We start from the raw sequence: 13,923 nt of genomic DNA, 5'->3' as shown, positions 1-13,923 counted from the left end.
TTTCTAAATATTTTCATACAACTACAACCCGCTATCATGATCATCTATCCACTAATCTTTCAAAACTCCCCGACTTGAAATCATAGGCTATAATGAATCAATCACATATTAACCTAAACACACCTTCAATGGTACAAATACCCAGCCAAAGGTATTCTTTCTCACTTTCCCACTTCCTGACTATGGCTTTTCCCTCCATACTTATTGATGATAGGAGTGTCATTGACTCTTAATGGAACCCTTATGGGACCAAAAAGTTGCTAGATTGCCTGAATGTCCTAGTAATAGTCTTAATATAATGCTGCACCAGTTGTCCCATGATGCTAGCCCAACTATATGAATTTGTTCTCTCACATCCCTATACACACACCTCTCACGTACACCCAAGGTGAACTCTCACCCACTATACTCATGCTTTTAATGCAGATAAATCTCCACTTTCACACATTACACTATATATATGTGGGTGTGTGTGTGTGTTCATTTCATTTAAAAGTCATTAGTCATTCAACAAGTATTTCAAAATCACTTTAATGCTAAAACCATGCATATTGCAAAACGATGCATAGAAATCTAGCAAACAATGAAATCATAATTTATACGTTTACTTCTATGCAATTATAAAAGTTAATAAACATAAAAAACTATATAGTTATCTCAACCGTTATGCTCTTATGAAATGTTACTTGTGGTATACTCCCCTTATTTGCACTTCTTTCATTCAATCTGCACATTACACACAACAATCTAAACAATATGGGCCCTCGGAGTCAATTATCACATTGACAAACAGTACCACTTTCAACAATTAAACATCTAAATGCTAATTCCCCTACTCAAGTCTATTTCCACTCTTCTAACCCTACACATCAGCTATTGTGACCTTAATACGATTATTCCCAAATTTTACCTATTTTCCTTTTCAAATTTGACTAATTTGAGCCTACAACTTTAAAGCATTATCGTTAAAGCTCAAACTAGTCACAAAGTCCTAATTTAACTTAAATAGCCCTTTTATTAACTATAGGGTAAGAAATCAACCCCTTAAACTTTCGAATTCAATCTCTAATAGTTTAAACTAAGAGAAAATAGCATAGAATTAGAGATTAAGGTGGTATAAGACTTACCCGATGAGTAATAGGTCAGAAATGTCGCTCGAGCTCCTAGAATTTTCTTACCCTAGCAAAGGTCCTCTCCTTCTCCACTTTCTCGTGCATTTTTCCTACTTTTCCCTCTACCTCCATGAGCTAATACACGTCATTATCTATTATTTTCTGTGCCATGTGCCTTCACGCATTCAGCACTAGCCCACAACGCGTGGTACAGGAAGAACTCCTCATAATGCTCACACACTCTACCTCGTAATACTCATTCTTCTACTCAAATTTGTCCATGTAACATCCCAAAGGGTCAAAACAACATTTCGTCATTCAAAACCCTAATCATACACTAAATTACCAATTCATCCCTTAATTAGTAAAATTCTAGAGTTTAAAATCTAAGATGTTACACAAGATCACTCATCTAATGAGTCTAGGTTTAGACTCAACCTTTTTCATCAAGTATCTTAAAGCTGCATGGTCACTATACACAACCACCTTAGCACAAATCAAGTAAGATTGAAATTTATCCAATGGAAAAACAATAGAAAACAACTCTTATCTATCTATAAGTGTAATTAATCTATAAGCTATCAAGTGTCCTAGATGCATATGATATCATATGTGAAAATTTTACCATCTGTTCTGCCAAGCATAGCACCGACAGCATAGTGAGAAGTATCACAAGATAATTCAAAACTGAGATAAATTTAGGGATTTCAAAATAGGAGGTGTGCAAAGAAATTGTATTAAAGTGTTAAAAGCCTTTTTACAATCATCATCAAACATAAATGGTGTATCTTTTTGAAGCAATCTAGTAATAGGTAAGGCAATTTGACTAAAACCCTTAATAAACCTCTTTTAAAAGCCAACATGTCCCAAAAAAGACTTTAATTCTTTCAAGCAAGTGGGGAAAGGAAGGGAGGAAATCACCTTAGCCTTAGCCTTATCCACCTCAATCCTTTAGAGGAGACAAGATGCCTTAAAACAATTCCTTGATTTACCATAAAGTGGCACTTTTCAAAATTTAAAACCAATTTTTTTTCTAACCTTTGCAAAACATCATCCAAAGCAGTCAAGTAAGAAGCAAATGAGTCACCATAAATAGTAAAATCATCCATGAACACCTCCATGCGTTTGTCAATGAAATTAAAAAACAAACTCATCATGCATTTCTGAAATGTGCCTGGTATATTACACAACACAAAAGGCATTCTACTATAGGCAAAGATACCAAAGGGGCAGGTGAAAGTGGTTTTTTCCTGGTCTATGGGATCTATAAGATTCTGAAGCATCCACCAAATCCATCTAAAAGCAATAGTGGGACTTGCAGGCAAGCCTTTCAAGCATCTAATTAATGAAAAGGAGGGGGAAGTGGTCTTTCCTAGTGACATCATTCAACTTCCTATAATCAATACACATCTTCCAGGAGTTTTGCGCCCTAGTTGGCACTAACTCACCAGTCTCATTTTTCAAAGTAGTTACACCCCTTTCTTTGGCACAATTTGAGTAAGAGAGACCCACTCACTATCACTAATGGGGTATATTATTCCTACACTCAAGGGCTTAATTACTTCCTTTTTAACCACATCTAGGATTAGAGCATTCAACCTTCTTTGGGGCTACATAACAAGGTTGGCACCCTTCTTAAGCAAGATCTTATGAGTGCATACTAAGATCTATCTGTTGGAAATTGTGCCCTATGACCAATCATTGTACTATAATATTGTTATTTATAGAATTTTTCTTTTGTTATCATATTAATTGCATGTTCATTATGATAACTATATCCTTAGACAAACTATAATGATGTCCTAAATATCCCTGGTCGGTCATCTATGAGGGATCATAGATGAAACAAGACTAGTATTATTTTGATTAATTATAGAGATATAAATCAAAGTCATAGGCACTTGAAAGCACAAGGTACTAGACTGACATGCTATGAGAAAGTTACATGGTATAAGTCATAAGCTTATCTTATATATAACCATATCACTAAGCCCTTTAACTTGAGACTATGGATTCCTACATGATGACCATTGAACTTTGACCTAGTCAAAAGTCGCCTTTGACTGGGTGATCATAAAGGCTATGATATTCATACAGAGGAATATGAGAGGTCAAGATGGAGTTTGTCCCTCACATTAATTGAGAGATATATTGGGCCCCTCAATGAGTAAGATTCCCTCAATGAGTAAGATTGAGAAATGTATGGCCATACTATAATGGAAAGGATTTTTCCATTGTTATGCTAGTTCACTCAGAGATCGAGAAAGTAATGGTCAGGTAAAGGAGAATGACAATTTCATGTCTCACACTTGACCGAAAATCGTGTGACAAAAGGGATGTGATACAATTATATAATAGGTTGCATCAGATTATCGATCCCCATACGAATTGATAGTTGTAATGTCTTACTAGAGGCCACTTGTGACTTGTGGGCTAATAGTACAATTAGCCTACTGCCAACTTCATATGGCCCTACAGGGTCCACACAAAAATAACATAACTTGAGCTATAATGTCCAGTTCATTGAATCTGGAATATGTCTAGATTCAATGAATGTAATATAGGGTAAACAAATTATATATATATATATATTTGAATATTTATTTATAAATATTTATATATTTATATTTATTTATTTATTTATATGAAAATAAAATTCAAATATAATTATATATATATATTAATATATATATATATTCATGTTTACATATATATGATAGAGGATGCGGAAGCAGAATCGTGCTAGTTTAGGAAAAACCCTGAAACAATAAAAAATACAAGAACAAAAAGAAAGGGATGAATTTATGACGGAAATAAAGAAATATATGAAGTAAACAATAGGATAATGATCAAGGAGAAGATCCTCTAGAGCACCTGCCTCTAAAACCTTAACCTTCGAAGACACCACAAGAGTTAATCCTGCTCTTGATCACGTCTGTTTCTCACACGGGATGCCACTACAAAAACACTGAGGCTCATAAGAGTTATAAACTCTAAAAATGAATAATTTCATTGAACTTCTGTGTCGTTTACAAGAGGGAGCATGCCTAATTTATATAGGCTCATAGAAAAGAATATTTTTTAAAATTAAACCCTAATTTCCTAATACTAAAAGGAGAAATAATATAAAATAATGATAAAATATTTAGCCACATAATTTAGGAGATGTGATCATAAAAATTATGGGATTACAAAATTTAGAAATTAATACTATAATTAATTCTAACCTTTGACTAGACTCAAAATAGAAAATCAAATCAAAGGACCATTAAAATAGAAATAATTTAGGAGATAATCAAGAGATTATAAAGAATTTAAATCATGCCACCCTTGACTTTTTCATTAGGGTTTCATGCCTCCTTGCTTGCAAGAGACTCAACTTATAATCTTCCTTGCATTGGACTAAGGTCTGCATCTCTTGGGTTTAACTCTTCATGAGTTTGGATCTTAAATACATTATACACATATAGATGCTCTCTTTTGGGCTTGAGAGGAGTGCCCCAATGCTCTCCAAGCTCTTAAACTTCTTGTACAAGACCAAACAAGGCTTGCTTCATGGCTTTAGTTCACGCTCTTGTCATTGGATCTCCAATATGTTATAATGGGTCTTTAGGTATGTTGGATTGAAAGTATTAGGCTCCTTGCTTCTTGCCTTGGGCTACTTCCATGTCACCATACTCATGATTACTATCCTCAAGTTTCATTGCCATTAAGCCATGTCATCTATGCTATGGGATCCATCATTCCCTCCCAATTGGAAAGGATTCATCCTCGAATCTGTAGAATCATATAAAGATAGATCAGAAATATTAAATGTGGCACTAACATTGCCATAAGAGCTAGGCAAATCAATCTTGTAAGTATTATCATTAATTCTTTCCAAAACTTGGAAAGGTCTCCTCGAGCTTGAAGTTTGGACTTCCTTTGATTAGGAAATCTCTCTTTCCTTAAATATAACCAAACCTAATCTCCAGGCTCAAAGATCACATGTCTCCTGCCTTTATTAGCTTGCTTGGCATATATTGCTCATTCTTTCGCTCTATGTTTGCTTTAACCTTAGCATGTAACTCCTACACAAACTCAGCTTTTTTCTTGCCATCAGTGTTAGCATGCTCAGAAAAAGGCAAATGTAAAATATCAATAGGAGATAATGGATTGAAACTATAAAAAATTTCAAATGGAGAATAAGAAGTAGAAGAATGAACAGCCCTATTGTAAGCAAATTCAATATGAGGTAAACAAGTCACCCAATTCTTCAAATTCTTTTGAATTATTGCTCTTAGCATTGTAGTCATAGTTCTGTTAACTACCTCAGTTTGACCATCAGTTTGTGGATGGGCAGTAGCAGAAAAAGTAATTTAGTCCCTAATTTATATCATAGGGTACGCCAGAAGTGACTAAGAAACTTCACATTCCTGTCACTCACAATAATCTTAGGTAAACCACACAAACGAACAATCTCTTTAAAGAATAAGTCAGCAATGTTAACAGCATCATTAGTCTTAGCACAAGCAATAAAGTGTGCCATCTTAAAGAACCTGTCAACAACAACAAATATGAAATCTTTGCTTGCAGAAGATTTAAGCAATCCAATTACAAAATCCATAGAGATATGTTCCTAAGGGTGAGAGGGGATAGGTAAAGAGAGTAAAATCCATGAGGTTAGATCTTAGATTTTTCTTGTCTACATTTAATAATTTATCACAAAAGATATGACATCTTTTCACATGTGAGGCCAAAAGAAATGATCAGACAAAATAGCCAAAGTTTTCTCTACCTAAAGTGTCCCATCAAGCCACCACTATGCGCTTCCTTAGTAAGCAACTCACACATAGAACAAATAGGAATGGATAATTTACTTTTCTTAAAAAAATCCATCAAATCTAAAGAAATTACTAGATCCATAATTTCACAAGATTTTCAAATATTTTCAAAATCAAAATCAGTTTTATAAAGATCTTTTAGAATCTCAAAGCCAAGTAATTGAGCATGCAAATAGAAAAGTAATGTATACATTCGAGATAGGCATCAGCAACGATATTTTCTTTACCTTGCTTATACTTAATCACATAAGAAAAAGTCTCAATAAATTTCATCCTGCGAGCATGTCTCTTATTCAACTTACCTTGAGACTTAAGAAACTTTAAACTTTCATGATCAGAATGAATGATGAATTTCTTAGGCCATAAATAATGTTGCCATGTTTCTAAGACCCTCTTTAAAGCATAAAGCTCTTTGTCATAGGTGGAATAATTAAAGCTGCGCCATGAAGCTTTTCACTGAAGTAAGCTATGGGCTTAGAATCCTACATTAAACAGCACCTATACCAATACCAGAAGCATCACATTGAATTTCAAATGCCTTAGAGAAATTAGGCAAAACAAGTAAAGAGGCATTAGTCAATTTATCCTTTAGGGTTTGGAAAGACCTTTCTTCTGTCTTACCCCATTTAAAGGTCACATTCTTCTTAATAAGTTCATTAAGAGGGGCAGCAATGCTAGAGAAATCTTTAACAAACCTCTGATAGAAGCTCACTAAGCCATGGAAGCTTCTCACTTCACTTGCATTCTTAGGGGTTGGCCATTCACGAATAGCCTTAACTTTCCCTCATCCATACGATTCCCTATGATACAACAATAAATCTTAAAAAGATAACAAAGTCCATGCAAAAGAAACACTTTGAAAATTAGCATATAGTTTATATTCCCTCAAGGTGTCAAACATAGTTTTAAGATGATTCATATGATCAATTAAAGATTTACTATAAATCAGAATATCATCAAAGTAAACCACAACAAACTTGCCTATAAACTTTCTAAAAACATGATTCATTAATGCCATAAAAGTACTAGGAGCATTAGTCAAACCAAAAGGTATAACTAACCATTCATATAATCAAATTTAGTTTTAAAGGCAGTTTTCCATTCATCACCTCTTTCATATGAATTTGATGATAACCACTTCTAAGATCAATTTTAGAGAAGATAGAATACCATGCAATTCATCAAGCATATCATCAAGTCTAGGGATAGGGTAATTGTAACATCCTAAAACTTTAAATCTAGAAAAATGGATTAATTAAGGGATAAATTAGTTAAAAATATGATTAATTTATTTAATTATGTTTTTGGGTGGCTAATTGGATTTTTGAGTCATATTTGGCTCTAAATTGAGATAGGATGAAAGTCAGATCAAGTCGGGAAGCCTCGGGGGGAGCAAAATCAAGTTTTTGCTCACTACACAGTGAGCCATGACTTGCGTGGCATGCACTGCGGCGCACAGCACAGCAGGCAACTTAAATTTTTGAGAATCAATAGAAAAAATCAGATTTTGGGGTGAAAAACCTAGAGTACGAAGGGGGCAACTTTGGGCACTACTAGGGCATCAATTTAGGAGGATTTTGAAGATGATTTGGCCTTCAAACTCTTGGGTAAGTTTTTCTACCCTTCTCTTCTACCTTTTCATCTCATTTTCATGGGATTTGGAAGAGTGAGAATTTGGTCTGATTGGATTAAGCTATGAGTCAATATTTTAAAGGTTTCTATTGACTCTAAAGGTTTAATTTAGGTTTTATTGATCTTGGATATGGGTAATATGAAGTACTTTATGTTTGTGGAAGTTGAGTCAATATGAAAGTACCACAGGTAAAACCTTTTTAGTAACAAAAGGTTGAGGTAACTAGATAATTTGCATTGTTTATTACCTTGTATAAGTTATTCTCAATGCTTTTCTATGATTTGTTGAGTATGTATGCATAAATTCTTTAAAGGTTATCTATTTTAGAAAAAGTGGAGTATTAGTTTTGTAAAATTCTATATTTTTGAAGTTAATGGAAAGATTTTGTTATACTTGCTTGAAAAGTTGTTTATGCATGGTTAAGTGGAGATATGTAGTGAAATGTGGCATATTAGAGGGTGGGAGGTCACCCTAATGGAGATAGTGAAGATTAAGTCCATATGGCATTGCTAGCACCTCAGGATGCCAAGTGCAGCATTTACTCTCCTTAGTGCCCGAAAATGGGTGCGATGTTGGAGACTTACTCTCCTTAGTATCCAAAAGGGTGTGGAGTTGGAGACTATGCTCCTTAGCATCCATAGGATGCGGTGTTGGAGTAACGACACCCCAATTACTTATAATAGGGGGAAACAGTAGTCTAGAAGTGGTTTAGGACACCTTGGCCGGGTAGTCCTACCATGGATGGTGAGTTTGGGGACCATACATATGGTTTGGTTCTCTAAAATAGCCTACTGGTTCGGTCGGGAGTATTGGAGGACCGGATGGTTAGGGATCATGCATGCAAATTTGTGGTGATATTATATGATGTGATTATGTTACTCATTTTAATACTTATTTATAACTTGGCTTGTTAATCAATAATGTAGATTATCTTAGTTACTGAGATTTTTATCTCACCCCGTGGATTATCATTTTACAGGTGCTACCAGTGAGACTGAGCCAGGGAGAGAATCGGGCAGGGGCTAGCATATCTGCTACACTCTTTATAAAGCCTGATTTTAGTTTGAGTAGTGTACATAAACTTGTTATATGATATTATATGTTGCCAACTAGGAATGCATATCATTTTGATTAGTTGCACTTGTTTCATACTATGTTGTTGTGTATTTTAACCCAATATTGTATATGAGGTGAATATGTGGTAATTTTTGTGGTGATGGGCTAAAATACTAATACAAGTGCAAGGAATATTTTATCTAAGTGGTGATAATGTATTGGTAGTGTATTATGTGGCAATAGAGGCCAAATAGTGCTAGTAGTGCTAATTGTGCATTTTGGCCATATTGGGCAAAATGGCCATTGAGTGGCTAAATTTGTTTGGTATATTTTTATATGTTTGATTGGTCACTCAAGTATATTTTGGTCCATTGGACTTGGTTCAAGCCTCACAATGGGTTAATGGTATTAGTTATGTGTTTTGGGTACTTGGATGGTTGAAAATTTCTTTAAAAAACTGACTTTTGCATCTGAGTGTCTAAAATTCTCATATGATGTCGGATCATAACGAAATTATATGTGAAAATGGTATTAGTTAGTTTATTGAATAAGCTTCACGTAGGCGCTTGAATCACTCCAATCGGACATCATATGTGAAAATGGCGCGCGTTCGAAGTTCGTCTAGAAAAGCTATTATGACAGCATTGCTGTCATGGACAGGTGCGTCGCGGCACATTTTGCGCAAGCCGCGGTGCACGGTACAGTGAGAAGACTTGTCATTCTGTGCCACAAGCTGTGACGCACGGACCATGAGTCACGACGCACGGACCAAAACACTCAAAAATGACATTTTTGGCCCTATTTTGAAGTGGTTTGCTTCCCAAAACTTTTCTATGCTTCCAATACCTTTATAAATCATTAAGTTTGAGCTCAAACTATCAATTTAAAGGGTTTTTATGGGATCCCAAATATTCCTTAATTATTTTTAAAAGAATATTAGTTTTAACCCTTTTATATATAATGTGAGATTAGGAGCAAATCCTTGCTCTTAATTATGATTGGTTGTTGTGATTGTGTGATAAATTTTGGTAATGTCAAGGTGGACATTACAGTAACGATACTTTATAGTGATTTTGTTGATTGCTCTACAATCAACACACATCCTCCAAGATCCATCTTTTTTTAGCGCCAAGATAACAAGGACACTCACAAAGCCTTTCATCATCAATTCCTCTACTTGGCGTTGGATCTCCTTAGTCTCTTCAGGGTTAGCCCTATAAGCAGGCTTGTTTGGAATAGCAGCTCCAGGCAAAAAATCTATCCTATGCTCAATTCCTCTTAAGGGAGGAAGTCCATCAGGAATCTCATTAGGAAATAAATCTCCATAATCCTGCAACAAATAGACAACACTAGAAGGCAAAGTAGGGTCAAGAGTGTCAGTAGAAAAATAAATATTCTTGGGAATTACAATAAGAGCTTGCTTAATATTTTCTTTTCACTATTCTCCTTCATTTCCACCATTCTATTTTTTTCTTTTCTCACCTTCTCACCACTTTTTTTCCTCTCTTTTGATTGATTTTCAAGTAAAGTAATACTCTCTTTCTTTTCTTTCTCACCTATGCCACAATCAAGGAGATCTCTCCTTTACTTGTAATCTTGAGTAATCTTAAGTTGATCTTCATAGGCTTGGATGGGCCTAAGAGGATTTAATACAACAGTCTTGCCTTTAAAAGGCACCTTGTAACAATTTCTAAAACTATCATGAGTAGCCTTACTATCAAACTGCCAAGGCCTACCTAATAACAAGTGTCCAGCAAGCATAGGGGCTACATCACATAATACATCACAAGTATAAACTCGAACAGAGAAAGTAATTAACACTTGCTTAGAAACCCTAATTTCAACACAATCATTCAACCATTGCAATTTGTAGGGTTTAGGGTGTGGAATTAAAGGTAGAGATAATTTATCTAAAAGTAAAGTGCTAGCTACGTTAGTACAACTACCACAATCAATTACCATACTACACACTTTCTCTTTGATGAAGCATCTAGTGTAAAAAATATGCTCATGTTGCTCATGTTCATCATCCTCCTTTAGTTGAATATTAAGAGCTCTTCTTGCCACCAAGATAGAGTTAACTACGCCATTGCATTCAAGCTCATCATTTGATTCATGGGAGGTAGAATCATCATCAACATTATCAGCATCATCTTTATCACTTTCATGCACACTATCATAGCCACCATCATCTCTCAAGATCATAACTCTTTTATTGCTACAATCTCTCGCCATGTGGCCCACACCATGACATTTGAAACACTTAATAGGAGAAGTGTTAGATGAATAAGAAGGAGGTTTAGGGCTAGAAGTTTTACCCTCATACTTGGTCTTCATTTCTTCCTTGGCCTGGGATGTATCTTTAGCTTTGGAATCCTTCCATTTGGAAGTTGTCTTAAAGTCTTTCCAAGAAGACTTGGAACGTTTGTTTTTATTTCTCTGCTCCAACTTTATAGCCTTGTGTATGAGCTCTTCCTTGTCCACAAAAGTGTACAAGTTAAGCTTATCTCTCAACTCTAGCCTCAAGCCATCCATAATTCTTGACATTGCTTCACGTTCATTTTCTTGAATGTTTGCACGAAACTTCAAAATATTCAACTCGTGCACATACTCCTCCACTGTCATAGATCCTTGAGAAAAATTTTTAATTTTCTATTCAGCTCTGTGTAGTAGTAACTAGGGACATAAGCCTTTCTCAAGTATCTTTTAAGCTTCTCCCACGTTTTAATGGGCTTTTTCCCAAGTTGGTTTCTTTTGTACTATAAATCTTGCCAACAATAAACAGCATAGTCAATAAAATTCAAAGAAGCAATTTTTACCTTTCTTGACTTAGACAAATCAAGAGTCATGAAGATTTAGTCCATCTTCATTTCCCAATCAAGGTATTTTTCTAGATTGTTGCTACCCTTGAATGAAAGATACTTTACTTTTTAGTCCGGTAAGTCAACATCACGCTTTGAAGATTTCTTTCCCTTAGGAAAAGGGGGCTCTTCATACTCTTCATCATCACTGGGGGTCTTACGTTTCTTTCCTTTAAAAGAGGAAATCTTTGGCTCATCTTTATCCTCTTTATGAAACCTATGATCAAGTTCTAAGCAAAACTGCTGCAACTGTGTTTTGATAAATTCTAAAACAGAGTTCATATCAATACTAGGGGATTCTTCCTTGTTACTCATGTTCACAGAAGCACTAGAAACCATATAAGATAAAAATGGGTCCTCACACATACAAACTCACGTGTTTACTCTTAAGATAAATAAAATCACTCGTGTTTCACACAAAAAAATTAATGGCTTTTTTTTAATAATGAAAAACACACTTGCTTTTTACCACTCACTAAGCTTGTGGATAGAATCCAATGGTGAAACCAAACAAAAATCACGAAACTAAGAAACAATCAAGTGAATATCTTCTAAATTAAGGAAACTAAAAAACAAGCACAAGATTAAAAGAGGATTTTTTTTTCAATTTTGAAATAAATAGGAAAGCAAAATTTTCAAATAAAATTAAGCTTTCTAAAGAAACAACCACATGTGACAACAAAAATAAGAAAGAAAGAAATAAAAGTCAAAGAGTCAAATACTCAAAGATAAAAATAGAAAACTAAATAAAGTAAGAGAGTAGCACAAATAGCAAATAAGAGAGTAGATAATTTGAAAAGTGCTACCAAAAATTAAAAATAAGAAAGTGATCAATGTATAAGACTTTCTTACCATCCAAGTTGACTTTTCTCTTTAGGCAATTCGTTGGTGACTTGGAGTTCAAGAATAGCCTTTTTTTACATTCATAACTCAGCAATATATTTTTTTGTAATTTTTTTTGAATTTTTGGATTTTTTTTCTCTTTTTTTCAACACACTAACACTTTTTTTTGCCCTTTTTTTGCACGAATTTCTAGGTTTTCTTTTTTTTAGAAGGCTAATAAAATGAAAACTCACATAAGATGAAAAAGTCACAAAGATGAAGAAGAGAAAAACTAAAAGATAGAAGTAGATGTGGTAGATAAGAGATGATCACAAAAAGAAATAATTCAAGGTGAAAAAAGAAAGAAAGGACAAGAATTTTGAACCAAAACTAGCAACCAAAGCTCTGATACCAATCTGATAGGGGATGCGGAAGCAAAATCGTGCTAGTTTAAGGACAGAACCCTGAAACACAATAAAAATACAAGAACAAAAAGAAATGGACAAAATTTATGACGGAAATAAAGAAAGATATGAAGTAAATAATAGGATAATGACAAGGAGAAGGTCCTTTAGAGCACCTGTCTCTAGAAACCTCAACCTTCGAAGACACCATAAGAGTCGATCTCGCTCTTGATCACGTCTGTTTTTTACACGTGATGCCACCATAAAGCACTAAAGCTCACAAGAGTTATAAACTCTAAAAATGAATAATTTCATTCAACTTCTGTGTCGTTTACAAGAGGGAGCATGCCTAATTTATATAGGCTCATAGAAAAGAATATTTCCTAAAATTAAAACCCTAATTTTCTAATACTAAAAGGAAAAATAATATAAAATAATGATAAAATATTCAGCCACATAATTTAGGAGATGTGATCCTAAAATTATGGGATTACAAAATTTAAAAATTAATACTATAATTAATTCTAACCTTTAACTAGACTCAAAATAGAAAATCAAATCAAAGGACCATTAAAATAGGAAATAATATAGGAGACAATCAAGGATTATAAATGATTTAAAATTACGCCAACTTTGACTTCTTCATTAGGGTTTCATGCCTCCTTGCTTGCAAGAGGCTCAACTTATAGTCTTCCTTGCATTGGGCTAAGGTCTGCATCTCTTGGGCTTGACTCTTCATGAGTTTGGATTTTAAGTACATTATACATATATAGATGCTCTCCTTTGGGCTTGAGAGGAGTGCCCCAATGCTCTCCAAGCTCTTAAACTTCTTGCACAAGATTGAACAAGGCTTGCTTCATGGCTTTAGTTTGCACTCTTGTCATTGGACCTCCAATATGTTATAATGGGTCTTTAGGTACGTTCGATTGGAAGTACTAGGCTCCTTGCTCCTTGCCTTGGGCTACTTCCATGTCATCATGCTCATGATTACTATCCTCAAGTTTCGTTGCCATTAATGCCATGTTATCCATGCTATGGGGTCCATCAATATATATATATATATGATATATAAAAATCAAAATATAATATAATATATAGATATAATTTTTATATATATATGCATATATGTGTAATTTTGTGTATACATATATATATAATATAATATGTATATCTGATATATATATATATATATATTATCTTATATTATATTAT

The sequence above is a fragment of the Prosopis cineraria genome, unplaced genomic scaffold (assembly GCF_029017545.1).
Source record: "Prosopis cineraria cultivar Desert tree isolate PC_DT_omini unplaced genomic scaffold, ASM2901754v1 PC9, whole genome shotgun sequence".
In the NCBI taxonomy this organism is placed as follows: domain Eukaryota; kingdom Viridiplantae; phylum Streptophyta; class Magnoliopsida; order Fabales; family Fabaceae; genus Prosopis; species Prosopis cineraria.
The sequence above is the reverse complement of the archived record's forward strand: the minus strand, read 5'-3'. Positions refer to the sequence as shown.